This window comes from Lygodium microphyllum, chromosome 15 (genome assembly GCF_053477565.2).
Source record: "Lygodium microphyllum isolate KBCC chromosome 15, Lygodium_microphyllum_v1.1.10, whole genome shotgun sequence".
NCBI classification, from domain to species: Eukaryota; Viridiplantae; Streptophyta; class Polypodiopsida; order Schizaeales; family Lygodiaceae; genus Lygodium; species Lygodium microphyllum.
This window is the reverse complement of record NC_141149.1, coordinates 41095286-41118454: the sequence shown is the minus strand read 5'-3', so window position 1 is coordinate 41118454 and position 23169 is coordinate 41095286.

Here is a 23169-nt window from a genome sequence, read left to right as displayed (position 1 = left end):
TACCTTGGTCCTGTGCAGGTATCACATGATTTTATATAATCCTTAACTTCTTTCCACATCTAGGCCCACCAAAATCCTCTTGAAATAAGGTCTAAGTTCTTATTAACTCCAAATTGTCTTGTTGTTGTGTTGGGGTATCGTGGTTTGGTTGGAGTACTTAGAGTCTCGGCCTTCCTAGAGGGATGTAAAGTAGATCCTTACAGTATAACAATCCATTAGTTTCCTAAAATTGACAAACTTAATTTCCTATTCCCTCTTGATTTTTTCTCTTGACACTGTTGGCCAAATCATTATGCAGACATCGAGCTTCATGGATTAACTGGATCAAGGTAGGATCATCTTTGTGACAAATGGAGATCACTTCTAGCTAGAGGTGCTCTGGCTTGAGTAGTATTACTCCTTTTTTATCAAAAGGTTCTTCTCCCTTCTTAGGTGACAATTAGGATATTCTTGATAAAGTATCTAATTGGCATTGTTGGTGTCCTGGGCGATAGGTGATGATAGTTTCAAACCTAGATAAGGAGTTAATCCAGAGGATTGTCTTCAATTGAGGATGTGGCTTGTCATAAATTATTCGAGATTTTTGTGATCTCCACCCAAGAAAAAGGGCTTGGTAGGATGTCGGTGGGCTAGGATATGAGCAGTGGGGGAAAAGTGGTCTTTAGGGGTCTAAAAGGCCTTCTCAGCTTTTAGGATCCATGAGAACTTTGAGTTTTCTGTGAATTTGGTGAGTGGTGTGACTATCTTTGAGTATTCCTTGATAAATATCTTGTAAAAGTTGGCAAAGCCAAGAAAATATTGGACAATGTGGACACATTTGGGTGTTTGCTAGTCAAAAATAGTCTCAATCTTCTTGGGATCCATGAAGATTCCTCTCTAGGAGACATTGTACCCTAGGAATTTCACTTCTAATTGATGGAAAAAAAACTTCTCAAGTTTTGCATATAGTCATTTTTCTTTGAGTTTTTCTTAATTTTACATGGTTTTCATGCTCCTTTGGATCTTTTGAAAATATCAAGATATCATCCAAGTATATAACTATAAAATCATCTAGATGCTCTCGGAAGATATCATTCATCATATGTTGAAACACTGCACAAGCATTTGTGAGATCAAATAGCATAACAACATACTCAAAGTGACCATACCTTGTGCGAAACATTGTTTTCCATTCGTCTCCTTCTTTGATCTTTACAAGATTGTAAGCCCCTCGTAGATCAATCTTTGTGAAGATCTTGGGCATTCCAAGGCATTTGAAGAGCTCTGGTATCACAATGGCAAAGGATATTGATTCTTTATAGTTATCTTTTTGAGTCTTTGATAACTCACACTCATTCAAAGTAACTTGTCTTTCTTCTTCACGAATAGAATTGGGACTCAAGTAGGAGACTTTGAGTGCCTAATGAACCCCTTGGCTAAGTTCTCATCATCAATGTTCTTGTTTATTTCAGTTAGTTCATCAGGGGATAGCTTGTAGATGGGTCTAAAATGTGGTTGACCCCTCATGGAGTTCTATAACACAATCATATGGTCTATGTTCGGTTAAGAGATTTGCATTCTTTTTTCCAAAGACATCTTGGAATTATTGATATTGGATAGGTAGCTTAATTGACTCATCCTTACTACATTCTTCAGCTGCTATACGATATATCATGTAGGTCAGTTCCTGACTTGCTATGTGCATAAAGGCTTTGGCTCCTAGATATATTGGCCTTGCTTGATTTTCACAACATGTAATCTTTTGCTTAACCCAAGTTGTGTTTCTTTAGCAAAGGCATCCCAAGGATATTGGATTTGTGGGATTGGATATGACATTGAAGCATACATGAGATTTGTGATCGCCAAGATGAGTGGTCAAGTTTCCTTGGTAATATCTCCATATGCTAGAGGTCTTCCATCCACGACTTCATCTGGTACATGTTTGGTTTTTTGACGTACTAGAATCTTGTATCTATTCACAAAGCCATCATCAATGAAACATGTGAAGGCCCCAGAGTCAACTAGGGCTTTGAGAGAAAGGGTTTTTTTTACAGGATCATTTGGACTATGACAAGGAAAGTTTCCATGGGTGTGGCTTGGATCAAGAGACCCTTATATCAAGGTTTGGTTGTACGATCTCATTTACAACCAAACATCCTTATTTTCTTGCTCAAGGATGGTTGTAGCAACACTCGGAGTTCTTGCCCTGTTATTTGGGCAATTTAGGGTGATGTGCCCAGGGTTTCCAAAATATTGGTGCCTATGATTTTCTCTTCATCTTTGCTTTTCTTGTGGGATCAAGGGATGGAATTTGGTAATATCTATTTGCATCGGTTTGTGCTCAGTTTCTTTGATTAGGTCTTTGCTTGGGGCTAGGTTCCATTGGTGAGGCCTTAATCCTTCTTGCTTTCCTTGCTTTCTCTTGAACAAACTATTATCACACAGGATGGCTTGAATGATACAATCATTGAGTGTTTTTGCCTCAGACACAGTGAGCACAAGGTCCTTGATGTCATCTCAAAGACTCCATCTAAATTGGCTAATAAAATACTCCTCATGCCAAGTGCGATCATAGATTAATTGCCTAAATTTAGGTGGATAAGTAGACATAGGACGATTACTTTGTCATAGCTTTTGAAGTTTTGCTTTTACTACTCAACCAGTGTTTGCATCTCCAAATGTCGAAGTAAGCTTGCCAGGAAATGCCTCATAGTTATGAAGTACTGGCATATTCTTTTTCAAGATTGGGGCAAACCATGATAAATCTTGATCACAAAGGAAAGTCCTAATGAATCCCACCTTGGAAACATCATGTGGATACTTATCTAGTTCCATGCAGATATAGAGATTTTACTTGTTGCATGGATCCCCAGAACTTCAAATAGTCACCATTGAACTTCTCTAGCATGCTAATCTTGGGTTCTCTTGTTGGGGATTGATAAACATGTGGAACCATCTGATCACTTCCTTTGTTGTTCTACAGGTCTCGGATCTAGTCTTGCATCTCTTAAAGTACAGGGCCTACATACATAGGGTTTTCCTATTTGAAGTTGTGCTTGTTGTTCATATTGAACTTGTTGTTGGAGGTTTTGAAGGGAGGCCATGATTCTTTCAAGGGTTACCTCCATAGTGCTCAATAGGGCTAGAAAGTAGTATTTCCAAATTGTTATGGGAGCACTAGATGATGCTTGAGAGACTAAACTAGATGCAAGACATAAGGTACAATGATAACTTAACAAGATAGAGAAAATCCCACAACTTAGGATCGTAGGTATAGATGATAGGACTTAATAGGATATGATGGATCCCACAACCCAAGACTGTGGGTATTGATACAAGATATCAGAATTACAAAATCTCCCCCCTATTTACTACAGCACAGAGGAATGAAAAATGGAGCAGAAGTGTGGGAGAAATGGAAGAAGGAGACAACCAAGAAGGCACATGACAAAGAAAGGAAAAGACGTCATGGATGGAGGTCAGACTCTGAAAATATAAACGATGGTGTCACCTCGAGAAAAGAAAAGAGTAAAAGCGTGCCATTAAATACGAAGGTGCTCCCGAATCCTTGCAAAAAGAGCGCCAGGCTCACTCCCGTGCCAATTGTATGCATTAGTGGGAATGGGATAAGTTAGAATGGTGGGAAATAGGAAAAGAGGGCCTAGGCTAATGGCCGGCCATGTAAAAAATGGGGATGACCGCCCAAAAAGTAGGGCATGTATATAAAATTCAAAAGTGAATGAGAAGTTCATTCTTGGATGTGGCTAAAGCTTCTTCTTCTTCTTCTCTTGCTTCTTACCTTCTTTCTTGTGCATGAGTGAGGGATTGAGGGAGTGTGAGGGAGTGAGTGTGTGTGAGTGAGGGATCGTGGAGAAGAAGCTCCCCATCTTCTCTCTTCATCTTTCCTTCTCTTCTTCTCTTCTCTCGTCTTGCGCGGCTATGGAGGATGGAGCTTGACGAAGAGGGATTGAGGTTGCTTGAGCTTGCCACAAGGATCGTGGAGCTATCGGAGTGTGAGAGAGAGGAGGGAACTCGATTGAGCATCAAGGTAAGCTCACTACACCCACAAGGTAGGCATTGCGTGTCAGCTATGTGAGAGGTAGCCATGGCCACTCGGCTTGAAACGCTTGATCAGTAAGCGGTCCGTAGGTCTCGGGTAGAGCTCCATAGCTCCCCTACATTTTGGTTCCGTTGTCAGGACCGACGGAATCGAGCCTTGAGCGCCATGCACATCGTATCGAGCATGGCAGTAGGGTTTGCAGCCTGAACCGGTGCTTGAGATGGCTAGGAGGATTAGGAGGTTTTAATTCCTGGAGCAAGTAAGTATTTTGATTTGCTACAGAATGTAGAGTAGGATCATCTGTCTTTATTTCTGTTTCTGTTTTCTATTGCAATAGGTTAAGGGTAGGATAGGAAAAAGAAGGAAACATAAGGGTTCTGCTATTACTGGAGATAGGGAAGTTGGGACGCAGATTCAGACATCTAGCTGGTGGAGTGAATGAGATTAGTCTCTGAGTCTACAATAGACTGAGGGAGGTAATAAGGGGCATAGCAGACTAGGGTGCCCACATTTGACACCCTATTTTTTGAGACGACTAGGAGATTGGGAGCCCCGGAGAGAGCGAGAGAGGGAGAAAGCTGCGGGAGATCATGAAGTGCTGACCGATCGAGCGCCCCATCGCTTCAAGGTATGCCAGATGTTTCCCTTTGTCGCTCACATTGATTTGGAAAATGCGGCACGATTTAATAGAGTAGGCATTAACCTAAAGGCATCATGTGCAACTTGCAGACTGTTGGCCACGTAGTCGAACTAGTCCATCCGATTCCCAGAATCGAACCATCCGATTGTGAGAGTCGGACCGTCCGATTTCCATAATTGGACCATTTGAAAATTGGACTAGTTGAATCCAACTCCCCAGAATTGGACCAGCCCACCAAGTCAGGCCATGTGTTCGAGTCCCAAACTTGAGCCACTCTACCCATTGCAGTGGTCGGACCACCTCTTGGTCCAACTAAGGGAAGTCGGACCAAAGTAAGACTAAAGCCGCCCCCGTCCGATTCCTAGAATCAGACCAGACCCTTCCGAATCAGACCAGCCTATCCGATTCCCAGAATCAGACCAGAGCACTAGAGCTTGAATAGAAGGTGGATCACCTAGGCCACAGTCCTAGGTACCCTGGTCACATCTTTGACCCCCCCAAGGAACCCAGTGTGATCTTGGAAGCTGGGTATCAGACAAGGTGACCGAAGTTTCAACCCGAATAGCTAGACACCAGGCAGAGACATAATTTGGAATTGGATGCAATGCTCGGTGACTAGCCAACTAGCCAACCAACCCTGAAGCAGGATAGGGGATGTAGCAAGGTCTTTCTGTAAGACTTTAGAGTGGCCAAGACCTGCACTAAAAGCCACATCAGGCCACAACCAGAGGCAGTGAGGCGAAGCCTACATCAGGCATTTAGTGCATCCTTACCTCACCTTCTGATTTCATCACCTAGGGTGCACTGCAAGGAAAGGAAAAGCCTACTTCCACACTTAGCACTAGAAAGCACCAAGCAGAGGTTGTGGATAAGATTAACGATGATTTTTAGTAACAAGGAGCTTAATAGGAAACATAATAATATCAAGGAACCCACTACTAGGAGAGGATCCCAAGGCATAACGAGCTACTAGGGAACTCCATCCGTAGGGCCCCGAGAGGACACGAGGATCCGGAGGACTGCAACATAGAGAATCGGACGCCGCTAGAGCTACTCAAGTTGATCAACGACCCAATGAGACGGGAAGCGGAAGCAATGTCAGGATCCCAAGGCGGATCAGGAGAGGACAGATTGGACTTGGGAGAATTCCCAGTCATGGTGCAAGAGTTGGTCAATGAGTATGACTTGCTGGCCAGGACAGTAGTTCAGGGTAGGCTAGTAGAGGAAGTGGTAGCGACCCTAGAAGAGGAACGAAAGGCAATCAGAAGGGCGCTAGAGAGCATGATTGCCTATAACCACAAGCAAAGGGCTAGGAAACTCCAACAAGACGTGGATATGTACGAGGCCTGGAGCATGCTAGCCCTGGCTAGAGCAACAAAGGCAGGACCAAATGTGGAAAGAGAGTGGGCAGTGGAGGCTGACTTGTCATTAAGTAAAGTTGTATCCAGACGGCTCATGGACAACACGTCCACTGAGCAGGATGCGACAGCCTTAGCCACAGCCTTACTCTCAGGATTAGGGTCACACAAGGGGCAAAAGGGCAATCTAGGATCCCTATAGTGGCGAAACAAGTGGACAAGTACGAGCCTAGCAATGACCCATATAGCTTTGTGGAGCATTTTGAATAGGTTTGTGAAGCAAACAGCCTCATAGATCCTGCACAACGCTCCCATGATTTTGGGCTGTGCTTAGGTGACAAAGGGAGGGTGTGGTACACCAATCTGGATGCAATTGAGCATGGGAACTTTGCCCATCTTAAGGACCACTTTATCAAGAGGTTCTCTGAGGCAGGATACTCTGACAATCTCATCGTCTACTTGATGAATGTTAGCCAGAGAGAAAAGGAGGACGTAAGAGACTATGTCACACATGTACGTAGCCTCTTCAAGAGGATTCTGAATGAGCGACCTAACAAAAAGGCTATGTCTATAGTGTTCATAAATGGAATCCGTAGCGAGGAACTCTACAAGGCCTTGGCTAGTAACTCCACACTACACAGAGACGTGCTGGCTAGGGTTTTTGATGAAGCAATAAGAGTAGACAACCAGCTGAGGGAGTGAAGCATGAGGAACACCAGTCGTCAGGACGGTGTAGGCGAGAGGGCTTCAGAGCGATCAACGATGTTGGGTGAGAGAGAGAGCTCTAGCGCGTGGGATAAGGGAAAGGGAGTTGACCAAGGCTAGGACCTGGCGGAGGTGAGAATGGAGCTTGCGCATTTGCAAGAACAAATAAGGAAGCCCACATGAGCCCACATGCAATGTATACACTGTGGGGGAAACCACCTCCCAGCCTAGTGTCAAGATCCTGTGTTCAAACTGTGGTAGGTTCTGACATGATGCATTGCACTACAGATTGCCTAGGAGGTTTCCATATGCTCAGCAATACAACCCTCCTTACCTAGGCAACATGCCATCTAACTTCCTTGGCAAGGGAGCCCAGCTGGCCCTCCCAGCACCAAACGACACGAGACCAGCCATCCCTAGGCTAGAGATGAGCCCAACAGGCATACCCAGACCACCATGACCCTACGTGACCCAACCACCGAGTGATGCTCCTATTCATTATGTGGAGGAACCTAGTGAAGAAGAGAGCTACATAAACCCATACATCTCCTATGACGAGGAGGGTAATCCGGTCCTGATGGACTATCGACTGGTGCCAGTGATGGCGCTAGGCAGAGGAAGAGGCAGAGGCTTTGGAGGACCAAGCCAGGACCCAATCTCATGTTGTACCTACGGTCATCCAGGCCATATATCATCATGCTGCCTAGAAAGGAAATAGGCAAATCAGGACAAGGCAGATCTTAGGTGCGCCGAATGTGGGATCACGCACTTGTTCCCTGACTACCCTAGGCGGAGGCCATCAGCCAGTCCGGCCAACATGCCCTCCGTGCCCTTGGGGTTTTTGGTGTAGAGACCTTTGGCAGAGAGGACACACCCATCCCACTACATGTCATGAAGCGAGAGCAAACAAGACGAACATGCATCTCACTACCTAGGCCAAGTAACTTGGATGCAGCCTCGTTGGGAAAGAAAAGCCAGAGGAGAAGGAGAAAGAGAGCAAACACAAGGATTACTCTTAAGACCGAGGAAGCTACAACCTTAGCAATGGGAAGAGGGGTCACAGACGCCAAGCCAGAGACCTGCGCCCCCAAGACGGCAGAACTTGGTAGTGCCAAGGTGGGGGAATACCCTCATCCTAGGCGGCAACTCGAGGCTATCACCAAGGTGAAGGAGTGGGTCAAGGATGCCCAAGAACGCCTTAAAGATGTAGAACCCATATTGGAGGATCCGATGGAGGACCTTTCTAGTGCAAGCACACCCGATTCGCCATCACGACCTCAATTGGGGAATGCGCTAACACCACAAGAGATGCCACAAAGGCAAGACCAAGAAGAAGCTTATCAACAAGCTAGCCATGACATGTGGCCAAAGAGTGGTAACCGAGGAGAAAGCCAACTACCCAGCAATCTCCTCACCACCGTAGTAACCACCCGAGTGACCATTAATTTGGGAGACCTGCTTCGGCAACACCCTCCATTGTGGTGAGAATTGAGGCACTGGGTGGAGGAAAAGGGGGAGCATGCTGCCACTGACTTGCACGAGTAGGAAGAAGTCACGCAAATTCCAAGCCTAACGTTGCACTCGGCTCCAAGGTCATTGCACATCAACACTTTCTGGGAAGGCACGGAGATGCATGCAGTCCTACCTCTCCTAGCCTTAGGGGATGCAACACGGAGAGGAATTGTGGACACCGGCGCAGGGGTCAGTGTCTTGAGCCACACAGTTCTACAGGCCTAAGGAAACCCCCCTGTGGAAGCGGCTAGATTCAATATCACATTGGCCAATGGAATGAAGGTCAGACCATTCGGGGTCTTAAAAAACTGGCCAGTAAAGATCGTAGGAGTGTAGTTTTTCGTAAACTTCATTGTTATGAAGGGGGTGGACTATGACATACTAGTAGGCCGGCCATGGATGAGAAATGCACAAGTGGTCGAAGACTGGCGAAACAACCTCACATTCTTGGGGAATAGGATAGAGGTGGTGAGAGTTGAGATGGGCACATGGAAGACTATCCCAACCGACCTTGATGCCATCTTGACCATGCTAAAAGGTGATACCCAGGTGCGCAAGCACTATAGGACGCTGACCAAGTATATTCCCTAGCTTGAGGATGAGAGAGATTGGATGCACGTCTTAGCAACCATTGACCTGCCATTCTTAGATGAGGAAGAGTTGTATAAGCAAGTGGCTAAGCCACCGAGCATGCTAGCAGAGGAGCCCATTGTGCCACTCTACATGATGGCGGGGAGCTTGTAGGATCCAGGGAGACCTGTCCCATTCCACACCCCCATGAACAAGCTCGAGCTTCCGAGAATTGTAGGGTACCTAACCACTAAACTGAAAGGCAGCGAAGCGGCTAATCTAAAGCCCCTAAGCGATCTCTTGGCTCGGCCTGAATGGGAATGGACCAAAGTGCACGATCTCAACCTATCTTACAACTGGGCATTAATCACCAATGAAGAAGAGATCGGAGAGGAGAACCTAAGGGATGACGAACAATCGAAGGGGCAAGATTCCGGTGATAAGGAGTATGAGTACTGTCGCTCTGAGACGAATGAAAGCGAGGAAGGGTTTAACACGATAGAATATGACACTGAAGGGAGAGCAATCAAGCAGATTGAGGCAGACTCTAGGCCAAAACGGGAAAGGGATGGAAAAGGAGTCGTGCGGATGGAATGTGATAGGACCTGGCTGGAGCAGGTGGGAGCTATTGATTATGAGCAGGTAGGGGTGGCATAATCGTTGGTAGTCCCAACACTGAAGATAGAATCACCTATTGAACTATGAACCCCGGGCGAAACCCCTTCCTCAAGCGAGGGATGCGAGTTTAACTCAGAGTCTGAAGTCAATACAAAGAGTGACCCCAAAATACCCCAACCCTCTAATGTCAGATGCACTAAAGGGGACTTGCCAGTCCACTTAAGGTGCAAGCGGATTAAGGAGGGGACTAGGAAGCAAACTAGAGACTTAGAAGGAGAGAGGCAAAGGAAACCATAGGACCCACCCAAATGATTCACAAACAATTAATGTGCACGATCTTCAAGGATATGCTGTGACGCGAGTTGGAGGTGTTTGTGGACAACCTATGCATACACTCCAGTTGGGCCGAACACTTAGAGAGGCTGGGAGCCGTCTTCGAACGGTGCCGACTATACAAACTCTCGCTGAACCCCTTGAAGTGCTAGTTTTGGGTGAAGCACGAATGCATCCTAGGGCATGTAGTGTCACAGAATGGCATTGCCACTGACTTTTCAAAAGTCATTACCGACCTCCCACTGCCCACCAATTACAAGGGCATCCAGTACTTCTTAGGCCACACAAGATACTACCGACGCTTTGTACTAAACTACGCGCTGATTGCTAGACCATGGTACAAGCTACTGATTGTATTCGAGTGGATTGAGGAATGCCAATGCGCATATGTACAGTTAAAGAAAGCCCTCACCACTATACCCATCTTACGAGCCCCAGATTGGAGTGTAGCATTCCATGTACACATAGATGCCTCCAAATTTGCCATCAGAGCCGTTCTCTGCCAACTTGGTGAACATAGTCTTGATTACCCCGTGAGCTTTGCTAGCAAGCAGCTCATTGAAATAGAAATGAACTACTCCACCATAGAAAGGGAAGGGCTGGCCATGGTGTTTGCCGTGAAGAAATTTAGGCATTACCTATTGGCCACACCCTTCGTCTTTTATGTGGACCATCAAGCCCTGCTGTATCTCGTAAACAAGCCATGTGCCACAAGCCGTATAGCAAGGTGGTTACTTCTGCTGCTGGAGTTTGATTTCTCAGTGATTGTGCACAAAGGGAAGCAACACTACATGGCAGATCACATGTCCCACATACCCACCGGGGAAGCTGCTAGCCAAGGCATCCCTGATGATTTACTGGACGCGCACCTCTTTGGCATGTCTAGCGAAGGGGACTTTTTTAGAGCTGATTTGACACCCTATTGGGCAAACAATATTGTCCAAGTGTTAGAAAATAACCTACTAGAGAGATCTATTGAGAAAGCCAGGCTAAGGAGACTCATCTTAAAAATTCAGCCATACCAATTTATTGCTGGCCAACTCTATAGGTTGGGACATGACGGGATGTTATGTAGATGTGTGTGCGAGCACGAGATGCATGATGTATTGAGAGAGGTGCACGGCGGGATAGCTGGAAGGCATTTTAGTGGGGACACGACTGCCCGTAAGGTATTACAATCCCAACTCTGGTGGCCCACCCTATTCCGCAATGCCGCTAAGTTCGTCAAACATTGCGACAAATTCCAGAGGGCTAAGATACCTATGCGCAAAGATAAGATGGAGTTAAGCCCCATAGTAGCTCGACAGCCCTTCAAAAAATGGGGCATTGACTCCATCAGACCTATGAATCCAGTGGCTCAATACTCCCAGGTGCGCTACATCATTGTGGTAACGGACTACCTGGCGAAGTGAGCGGAGGCGCGAGCCACCAAAAGGAAGGACGCTAGGACTACTGTGAAGTTCCTGTGGGAACAATTATTTTCATGGTTTGGGTGTCCAATCAAACTAGTGAGTGATCAAGGTGCACACTTTGTTAATGAAGTAATATCCCACCTGCTCTCAACCTTTTTGATCATTCATAGAAGGTCTTCCCCCTACTACCCATAGGCAAATGGCCAAGCGGAGTCCACAAATAAAATCATGGTCAACGTGCTTACTAAGGTAGTATCCACATCATGAAGAGACTGGGATAATAAGCTGATGGCTGCCTTGTGGGCTTATTGGACAGCTTATAAGACGACTATCGGGCAAACACCCTTTAGGCTGACCTACGGGACGGAGGCCATTCTACCTCTAGAATTTTTTGTCCCTAGCTTGAGAATAGCAGCGCAGGAGCGTTGGGAGGGGAGAGAGGCTTGGACTAACCGCTTAAAGGAATTATAGCATCTCACAGAAACTCCGCTTTTAGCCACACACGCTCTAATCTGCGAAAAGGCATGATGAAAGCTGTGGTATGACAAGCACGTCAACTAGCGTAACTTTGATCACGAGGACCTCGTGTTACTCTACTCGGTGAAAGGGCACAAATAGAAAATGAAATTTTGAGGGTTGGGGCCTTTTCGGGTGCGTGCAATTAGCAGAACGGGCAATGTCGAGTTGGAGTTGCTCGAAGGGGAAGGAATAGGCTTCTTTAATGGCAGTCGCATGAAAAAGTACTATCCCCCTTCCCATCCACTGCACGAACCGCTGATGCGCAAACCCCCAGTCGCTGTCTGCGTGGCCACAATCACCGAACTAACCGATCATGATGAAGATGCAATGGCACCTGCCTACCTTCGAATCATGGTCACTGCAGAGTGGACATATTCTTTTGATACTTTGACCGACGAAGGGGCTGATCGGAATGTCTTGACACATGACCATTGGACACGCATTGGTTAGTCCAAATTATAGCCCACGAACGCGAAACTTAGCCCATTTGGGGGCAACACTTACCCTCTCTTAGGGAAATTCCAAGCGGTTGTCTCCATTGAGTCTGAGAGTATCCCAGCCATCTTTTATGTGTTACCAAACACTAAAGGGGCCGGTGATAAATCACTACTAGGGCACACTTTCAAAAAGCAGACAAGTTGCAATGTGGACTACAACCTAGACCACATTCACCTGACCATGGGCAGTGTGCGTATAGTAACTACTTTCAGCAAGGGCCATCTCACGCCTTCTACAACTGCAAAGCCACCAATGGAGACCCTTGCAGCCAAGCCTAAGGAAAAGGGTGGGAATGCCTTGCCTCGTACCCCAACCGCCAGAGGCAAACCCACCCAAGCCGTCCACATGGCTAGAGAACCCACGCACATATGGGTGCCAAAACAACGAGCGCCACCTCCTGTTAGACCACAGAAACACACTCCTAAATGCAAAAATAATCAGTCGCGGCCCAAGAGATAGCCCAAGCGCCATCGACATGGGTGCACCACCACGTCATGATGGATGCCGAAAGATCTCCTACGAGCGCAGGGATAATATGAGGGCAACCCCTGGATATGGGTGCCTAAGGCCAGACCCCCAAAAGAGTCAACTTTGGGAAACCCCACTCCAGCTGGACAGACCGGCACATGCAAAGCACAAGTCGCATGGAATGTCAAACCAACAATGGTGACGGTTAAGGCCACCCAACACCTTTAGTGTCCCAAACTGGATGATCCAGCACTGTCCAGGTCAGAGGAGGTGCACACTCCCATGCCCGCTCAAATGAATTGCAGCATGCTCCCTAGGGCACGAGAGCTTGCCGCAGCATTTTCAAATGATCCAAAGTGCACAATTCCATTAATGACCCCTGCAAGGGAGTCACTATTGTCCAGCCCAACTCCTCCATTGCCACCAGTGGCAGGTCTAAAACCTTCGTACGAAAGATGATCCTTCCTATCAACGGGGCTGAGACCTCCGAGAATGACTTAGTGATGTGCATCAACTTAGTTGGATGACACCTTCACTACATTCGCTAGAAGATACGAGAGACTTGACCTAGGACTTCTCGACGAACCCCTCGCTTTCGATGTTCGCTTATTGCCATGTACTTGGGAGGACTACGAGTTCATGACCATCAAATTTCCCAAAATTGCGGCCGAGCTAATCGCTAATGGAGAGATCTCAAAGGAACAAGCTGTTCTCAGATGACTAGTCACCTCATACTGGAAGCCCGCTCGTTCTGTGCCGGAACATGAACTGGAAAGGCTGGTGCAGCTTGCCAGCTCTACTTCTCCATTCCTGCAACTGTAGTACGCCTTATGACACCAATGGGAGAAAAAAGGCCATCGAATCATGACTAATGCTGAGCAAAGGAGGGCAATCAAAACAATTGAACGCGACCCTACATACGTGGCACCTCTTTCATTCAGAGTTCTAGCCATTACACACAACTTACACTTAGATGATCAGCTACTGGCCCACTAGTACATCGACTAATTCCTCACAGAGGAGGAGTTGCACATTGCTAGTCACCTCAACTCGGGAGACATATTCCATGACGTCTTAACCTACATCACTCAAGCTTCCCTGCAACCAACCGAACTTGATCGCCATGCCCAGTTTGAATACAACCCTAACCTGTATACCTGGCTTATGGCCAAGTAGCCCACCCCACACAGCCCATGCGAGCCTTCCCTCCCCCGTGCCACTTAGAAAAGAGGCAAGAAGAGCCAATGACGATCAAGGGACTGACCGAGTGAGGTAACAAAAGGGTGAAGGCTAACAAAGCTCTACTAAATTTAAAAGAGGAAAGGAAGCAAGGAGGAAAAGATGTTAATTGTTAATTATTTCTATTATTAAAAAAAAGTTTCATCTCCTTAAATCTACCCAGTAAACTGGCGCACATGTTTTTTCTTGGTATATGCTAGGAAGGAATCAAATCGTAACTCTAACGTTGACTGGGCACATACCATGGCAGGACAGGGCAGACTTCCATTTACGGAAACAGAGATGATGCAATACGGAATCAGCATCAAAACACAGGGCTTCAACCAATTTACTTTCAAGCATACCATGAACCTGGATGAGGCTATCTCGGAGGAATCGGCTGTAAGAGAGCTAGTGAATAAATGTAGCCTCCAAAAGTACGTAGAGAAAGTCGGGCAGGCTATCGACTACAGCATGTGCGTAGAGTTCTTGAGAAATTTCAATGAAGAATGAAGCTATAGCACAATTATGGTAAGGGAAGGTAATCAAGAAAGACGGGTATAGGTGCCCCTTGATGCTGCCACTATCGAGAAAGCCCTAGGACTCCTGTCCAAAAAGGGACGTGTATGCCATGCTGGGAGTCAAAAAGGAAGATGTACACACAGTTGATGGAATTAGTCTAGTTGACATTCCAGACCCGACGACAAGGATACATGCTAAAATGATCCATTCTCTCTTCTCTAGCCCCACCACAAGTACAACGCCCTCATGAACAGGATCAGTGTACCACTACTGGAGAGCATTGCGGCAGGAGTCCCAGAAGAGGTGGATTGGAACAGTTTCCTCCAGAAGACTATAAAGAGTTCTGTCGTCCTTCTAGCTCCAGCCGCAATGCCAGTCAATGGAGAATCCCCAGCCTCCACCGTGCGATCCACAAGGAAAAAACCTACCATCAAGGCCTCCACGATCAGGTACGGAGGCATACTTACAGTAATCATTGACAAGGCCATCAAGGGTACTGGCGTGGAAGGAGAGTAGATTGAGCACCAAGACTCACCACATCGAGAGGAGGAAGTCTCAAGTGAAAGGATGGTTAGCAATGTAGGGGACCCTGACGTACCACCCCCGCAAAAGGTCGGGCCTCAAAAGCAAACGAAGGACAACAAGGGCCAAAAGAGGGCATAGACACTGAGCAAAAGGGAGCGAGCTGAGGTGAAGAGGGCTCGAAAAGAGTCATGTGGGTTGGAAAAACAACTGCAAGAGGAGGAGGAGGAGGAAGAACTCCCAAGAGTTAAAGAGAAGTCAAAAAGGGCAGAAGAGGAACGGCAGAGAAGAGCGGAAGAGGAAGCCTACAAACTGAGCATGCATGAAGGAACTGGCTGAGTTGGCTGAGACCACTGACAAGTCTGTTGAAGAAGCTCACAGACCAGGAGAAATCAACCCCTATGGTCCTCACCATGAAGTCGAAGTGAGTGGCAGTGCGAGGGCAGCCCCGATGACTGCAGGCAAGGGAAAGTCACCACTACATCCCCTACCTCCCTCCTTCATGCCGACGCCAACAGACATCCCAAATGCCCACAGCCCGCGCCTTCTCCGGACACGGCCCAACTGATGAGCATGATGCAGATGCTCGTCAGTAAGGTGGTAGAGATTGTCCCGGAACCTGGCACGAAAAGACTTGCCATTGCTAATGCTGAATCCAGGAAAGACCCTAAGTGGCAAAAACTCGAAGCATCTATCACCACAGCTCCCATCCCCCTGTCACCAGGAGCAGACTACGACACCTACGTGGCCGAACTCTTAGCGTAGCTAGAAGTGGCAAAGGAGGAAAAGAAAGTAGCCCTACTGGAGCTGGAGAAAGAAAGGGAAACCTTGGTGGCCCTAAAGCTTGAAGTTTCAAAGCAAGAGGCTAACTGACGAAGGGAGGTTAAGGCGTTACAAGACCAGCTGGAGGCCAAGAAGAAGGAGGCCCAGGAAAATGAGAACCGACTACGACAGAGGTTGGAGGATGAAAAACAGAACCTGGTGGCCGAGCAACAGAGCTTAAAGTTGCTAGTGCAGTAGTATGCCAACCTAGAGCAAAGAACACCCAGACTAGAGGGGTACGGCCTAGTGGCAACTCAAGAAGGTGAACCGAGCGAGGGGTAGGGGGACCCCATGGCAAAGCTCCAGTATGAGCTCGAGGAGCAAAATAGGCTAGAAAGAGAGATAGAATTCCTGGCACAAGACTGGTCCACAACCCTCGCAATAGAAGTGCAATAATGACAATAGGAGATACAACAACTGCAAGGGGCGTTGGAAGCTGCCAATGAAGATACTGAGGCCCTCATGGCCATGGCTTTTGTTGGGGTAAAGGCGCCTCCATTGTGCCGCCCCGTGTATTACTATAATGACAGTACCCGCCACTGCACACTGCAGGTGGTGGGCGCCCGTCACATCACTTTATTCTTTACATTCATTTTAGTGACTAGTAAATAAAGGAAGGGCCGGTCACACATTGTGACTGTTGGAGTTCCCATTTCTTGCCTCTCTCTTTCTTGCTCTTGCTCTCCCGCCATAGCTTGCATGCAAGATTCGATCCTTCTCACTTTTCAACTGGTATTAGAGCTTGGCTTCCTCTTGCTCGAGCTTGACTCGGTGCTTCTCTACCTTCACATCGACTCCCTTCACGCATTGGGTCTCTATCCCAGTAGCCATAGCCGATCTCCCGAGCTTTCAACACTCCCCGGCTTCCCGAGCTCCCTCCCGGCATTGTTGGGCTTCTTCAAGGCCTTGCCCTTGAGGTATTGCATCAGAGTTTGAAGGGTTTTACTTCAGTTCTCAGTTTTAAACAAGTGGAAGAAGAGGGGCAGCCATCATTTGAAGCTTCAAAGCTCCATATCTCCCTTGCCCTTCACTTTGGGCATTCATGGCTTTGTTGTATGCCCTCTTTGGGGCCTCTTTGAGCCTCCCATCCACACCAACATTTCCACATGGAGCGGCCACTTCCCAAGATAGCCTAGGCTGAATTTGTGCCAGATTTTTGCCTACCTACTCATCAATTTTTTAGCCTATATGCCTTGGCTCCTAAATGAGCACTTAAACAATGGTTTCTAGAAGGCATTTGAGCTACTTTGAAAGCCTCTTTAGGCCTTGTTCTTGGCATTGAAGCTTTGGGGCTGATATTCTCTGATTTGGGACTGCCATTTACTGTTATATAGTGCTGGAAATAGGGTAGCCACACTTGGCATTGGCATTTGATGCTTATACTCTACTCCGGTTACCTTGTTTGATGCCCATATGCGGCCTACATGATGCCTAGTGCCTTGGGAATGTATGCACATGAGTATGCCATGATTTTGACCTGAAATATTTGATGAAATTTCTCAGTTTTGATAGTCAAACTTGGCTGTAATAACAGTGGGCTAAAGGTACTTTGGATGCTTTGTCACTTACCTATTGGTACCGGATGTATGCTCTGGGATTTGCCATCATGTATCTGACATTTGGGGACGACTTTGAGCTCATGTTTGAATCTATAGAATGTATTTGAGCTACGCATAAGCTCCATCTTGGTTGGTATTCACTGGCATTTGGACCGACTTGGCATGCTCTTGGACCGCTTATGCCTCATGTCTATGCTTGATAGTTAGGCTTCATACATTACATGCTTTGGTTCGTGATATATGCCGCTTGGTTTGTCTATGCTTTACCAACATTGGGAGCTTTGCCTTGGATGTATTTGAGCATTTCTGACTCATTTTGATCATTTATTTGGTTGCTATCGGATGTCATTGAGTTGACAGATATCTTATTTTGGGATTATGTATTGCTCGTTGGTTGCTTCCATCAGTTGCTTCATGTATGTCATGCTCTTGGGATACGTATGACGCATTGACTTGGTCACTTGTCATTGGTACTTTGTCTTGGGTTGCTTGAGCCCTTAACTCGTTTGTATGCCTTTTGTGCCAGTGGGAGCATCTTGCATGCTTACTTGACCTTATGCAGGGATTACATGCTATTGGAGCAGTTACATGTATTGGAGCAGTCTATGTCATTGAGTAGTTACAGATGTATTGAGACGTTGGGATTATACTTCGACAATTGGATGTTGCATTGAGTATATGTCTTGGTTCACAGGATGCTTATGAGCTGAGTCTCAGTTTTGGATCCGCTTTCTTTTGAGCAGACACATTTTTGTGTCAGGTTTTGGCAGTTGGTTCTACATTTTGCCTAGATTGTCTGGGGGTGTGCCTCTTACTAGCAGATGCTATTTGACATCTCTCGATGTTATGCTCATGTATTTTCACTATCATTTGGCTTTGCTTTGTCCTCTTTATGCCGGCTTTGGACCTAGCATTGTTTAGTTGACATTAGATCCAGTTTTGGGACAGTTTGCTCTCATTATTGCAGTTCTGAAATTTATTACATCAAGCATTTATTGGTGGACTGAGCAGTATTTTTTATGTTGAAATATCCTGATTTGGTGTACCGCACCTAGTACTAAGTGGGCAGCATCTTTTGGCATACTTTTCTTGCCATTTGGAGCTCATTTCAGCGGATTTTGAGCATTTTCTGTAGTAAAAGAGCGAGCAATTTTACATTGTCTATGCATTTCCAACCTGCATTATGGCATCCTCTTCGACTGATAATGCCATATTTAACATCACAAAGTTGGATGGTACCAACTACTCTTATTGGAAGAGTCAAATTTGGCAGGTCTTGGTGCAGAAATCTCAGATTAAGACACTTCGGTTGAGCAAGGAGTAGCCTGAAACTATGGACAATGACGATTGGCTTGAACTTGATGAGCTATGCAAGTCCATGATTGTATTGTTTCTCACTGAATAGGTACATTATGATGTATTTGAGGAAGCACAGAGTGCATGGGATCTATGGAATAAGATCAAGAATCTTTATGATAAGAAAAGTCCGGCAAGTCAGATGTACTGGTTGAAGCAGCTTATGGATCTGCACCACATGAAGGATAATGCGACTATGTCTGCTCACTTGAGCCAGTTCCATACTATACTGAAGAACCTGACTTCGCAGGATATCACCTTTGGAGAGGAAGTAACTCCTCTTTTCTTTCTTGGGACTCTGAATGAGTCATGGGATGTATTCTGCACTGCCCTATGTGCCTCTAGTGCTACTCTGAAATTGAATGATGTTGAGAGTGCTCTTCTGCAGGAAGAGGTTAATCGCAAAAACTTGGATGCCTCTTGTGTTTCACATGCTTTGACAGTTAGGGGCAGGAATGACAGGAATGATCGTGGTCATGGCCGTGGCTGTGACTCGTAGAAGGGTCGGTCTAAATCTCGTGGAAAGTCGTGTAGTAAGTCGCGTGGGCGCAATGCTAATGTCACTTGTCATCATTGTGGGAAAAAGGGCCATATCAGACCACAGTGTCATGAGTTGCGCAATGAGAAGCGCAAGGATAAGGGGAAAGAGAAAGTGTAGGAGAAGTCCTCTAATCGCAGCATAGTACCTGCGAAGTCCAGCATTAAGATTGAGGAAATTAATGTCACGCAGAGCGAGGATTCTGATGGTGGTGATGAGTTCATACTTGCAGCTAGTTCTTCTGATGCCTCACACTTTTGACTGAGACACCTAGTATGTATGCACAGTGCTGGTTATTGGATTCAGGTGTGTCCTTCCATGTGACGCCTTACCGTGAGTGGTTTCACTCTTACCGTACTGTATCTGAATCAGTCAGACTTGGAGATGATAGGTCTCTTGATATTGTGGGCTGTGGAGATATTCAGTTGTAGTTTTCCACTGGCAGTTCCTTTTTGCTCAGGGATGTACATCATGTACCTGCGCTTACACGCAGTCTTATGTCTGCAAGATAGTTGGATGATGCAGGGTTTCATGTCTGTTTTGGGGATTCTGCCTAGAAGATTACCAGAGGCATACTTGATCTTGCTAGAGGCACCAAGGCTGGCAACCTCTATCCTCTTGTTGTATATGGGTCTTCTATAGACCATGTTTTGGCAGTGGGCTCTATCCCACATGTATCACTTTGGCATACCCGTTTGGGGCATATGTCTTTGAAGGGAGTGAAAATGTTATCTGGTTTGCAGTATCTTCCACCTTTGGACTATGCATGTTTTGACTCATGTGATCATTATCTTTATGGTAAGAAGAATAGGTCTACGCATAAGAAATCGGGTAGTCCATGCATGAGTGAGCCCTTGGCTTTGGTGCATTCAGATGTTTGTGGGCCCATGCCGTGTATGTCTATGGGTGGCGCGAAGTACTTTGTTACCTTCATTGATGATTTTTCTAGGAAAGTGTGGGCTTATCCCATAAAGCAAAAGTTCAATGTCTTGGCAGTCTTTCAGCGTTGGCTTGCTCTTGTTGAGAACCAGACTGGGTATAGGCTGAAATGCCTTAGGACTGACAATGGGGGAGAATATGTCTCACATGATTTTGAGCAATTTTGTGATGACAGGGGTATTAAGCGTCAATTGACCGCCCCTTACACCCCCGCCCAGAATGGTTTGGCTGAGCACATGAACATGACTATTCAGGAGCGTGTCCGCTCTATGCTTAGCCATGCAGGCCTACCATAGAGCTTTTGGGCTGAGGCAGTTAGTACATCAGTGCATGTCATAAACCAATCGCCTTCTAGTGGATTGGATTTCTAGGTTGCAGAGGAAGTTTGGGTTGGTAAGCCACCCTCTTATGCGTATCTCCGTGTCTTTGGATGTGAGGCATTCTGCCATGTGCCCAAGGACAAGAGGAGTAAGTTGGATCCAAAGAGCATTAAATGCATCTTTCTTGGTTATGGTGATTCAGGAGAGATGGGCTATCGCTTATGGGATCCGCAGGCACGGAAAATAGTACGCAGCCATGATGTAGTCTTCCATGAAGACAAGATGCACAGGTAGCCTGAGAAGGTGGTTGAGATCCGCAGAGTGATTCTTCTCACCTTTCAGCTTTCATGCAACGGAGAATGTACCTTGCAGAAATCCAAAGCCATGAGCAGCTGGCATAGGAGAGGTTAGAACGAATTAATGAGGTAGAGCATAAATTCAGTATCGCAACTCAAGCAAAGGAAATTGTCGAAGTGTAGCTAGCTCGAAAGTCGAGGGAGTGGCATCAACTTTGGGATTTAACAAATGAACAACAACAGATGATGACCACACTGGCGAGTATGATGGAAGATGAAAGACAAAAGATGGATGAAAGGGCCAATGCTTAGGAAGCAAATAACTTTGATAGAATCAGGCAATTAACGGAATGCTTGGTGGTGGCAGAGTGTGAGAGAGTGCTTGCCCAATCTAAAGCTGAAGCATCCAATGTATGCACCCACGCACAAAGGCAAGCCTTCCTCAACACCGTGCTACACGTCACCCAAGCATAGGGCAATGATTCAGTGGAAAGGGTGAGAAGAAATTTGGAACTGACTACCTGGGCGCTAAGGTACAGTCTTCAGGAATGGGAGCTCCTCGCCAACACGGGGCTCACCAAGGAACAACAATTCAGCTACCTGCGCAATGCCGGCCTCTCCAATGTTGAGCTCAAGAACCTAGGATTTGAAGAGCAGAAGCTGCCCACACCACCATCACAAACAATCCCAGCCATGGCCAAACAAGATATCGAGGAAGGCCCGGATTGAACCAAGAGGCTAACAAAGAACTACACAAAGTGCCCAGTCCCCCTCTACCAGATCTCCCACCAGACGAGACTAAAGACGCCTACATGCCGGAGCGCATTGTGGCAGTGACAAGAAGAAGACAAGAGCTGGCAGAGGATGCACAACGCAGAGCCCGGTCACTACCAAGACAATTCTCTGATGAGCCAATACCACTACGAAGAGACCCCAACCCCATTGATTGGTCGTAGGAATTGGTCATCTGGCGTGGTCGGGAGTTTCAGATGAGGCCTTTTGAGATGTCCTTCTCCTACCCATGCTCGTTGGACCAGGTGCTACCACTCAATATCCTATCCAAAATCAAAGAGCTAGCCAATGACCTAGCGAACCGTTGGGTGGAAGAAAGGAGCCTAATTATGACCCGGTGGAGGCAGGAGCCTGCAGACTACTGGCAGGACAAGGTGAACCGGATTCCCAAATTTGTCCAAGGCTACGAGGCGAAGCCAAAGTGGTAGCAGAGGATTTGGGACACCAATTTTGATGCCTGGACCGCCTTCTGCAACTCACTCCCCGAGGAGCGAAATGACCCCTCCCACATGCCCTACCCCCGCCGGCATGGAGTGGACTATGACTGTCCCATTCAGGGGATTTTGACTTCCCTAAAATATATAATGTAAATGCCCAAACTCCCGAGGATTAATCTTTAGACAACAGGATATTCTTCCATCCATCACCCGCTTCCTCGCGGATTTCTCCTCCTGCCTGGATCTTGCCTTCCTAACCACCTGCAACTACCTTAGGTTGCTCAAATTCCTATTACTACAAAAACCTACTACTGAATAAGCTCACCTTCCCCCCCTCTTTTTTGACATCAATCTATGCATCGATAGTAGAGCCATGACTCGGTTAATGATGAGAGCATCCCTCCTCCCTTCCTTTTGCTTGGAGCTCTTAGAAAACATGAATGACACCCGCTTCACAAGGTGTAACCACCCATTTTTGTCATCCACCCCTCTGAAGGCCCGAGGTGCAATTAAAGAATATCTCCAAAGCCGTGCCTTTCTATCCCAATGCATGTGACCTCCTTGCGCTTCAACTGATGGTGATCGACACTAGCCAAATGCCTTCCAAAAAAAAAAAAAAAAAGAAGCACACACTTTGCTTATGGCACCTAGGGATCACCCCTAGCCCCTCTCCCCACTCCACGCTTAGGGCACATTAAGGGCATGACTTTCAGACCTATCACCCTAAGCTCTGCACTGTACTACACCTCCAACAATGCACGAAGTGGGTCCTCAAGTGTGAGATATTACCAAGGGCTTGCCCAAGTTTAGACCCACCTCCCAGTTCCACTGCACATGCACTTACACCTCACCGTGAGACAGATACCCCCTTAGGGAGTGCACAACTTTCTCTTGCAGGATGTTCATAACTCAGTCGAGCCGCCATTGGCTACATCTAGGCACCATGTGTTCTTCAACTGATAACGGAGCCCCGGTTTTGGCAGTCATCGCCCACGACAAAGTCCAACTGTGTAAACAAGGCTGAGCATCTTCATGCAGATCAAAGCAAGCCGGAACCTCTCCAAATCACCAAGAACCAACACCCCACCATCCTTCATTGCAGTGCGGCCTTTTCGATAGTGGTCATCTACCTGCCATTTCCACTTAGCACCAATCCCAACTACCCTGCTGCTCCCC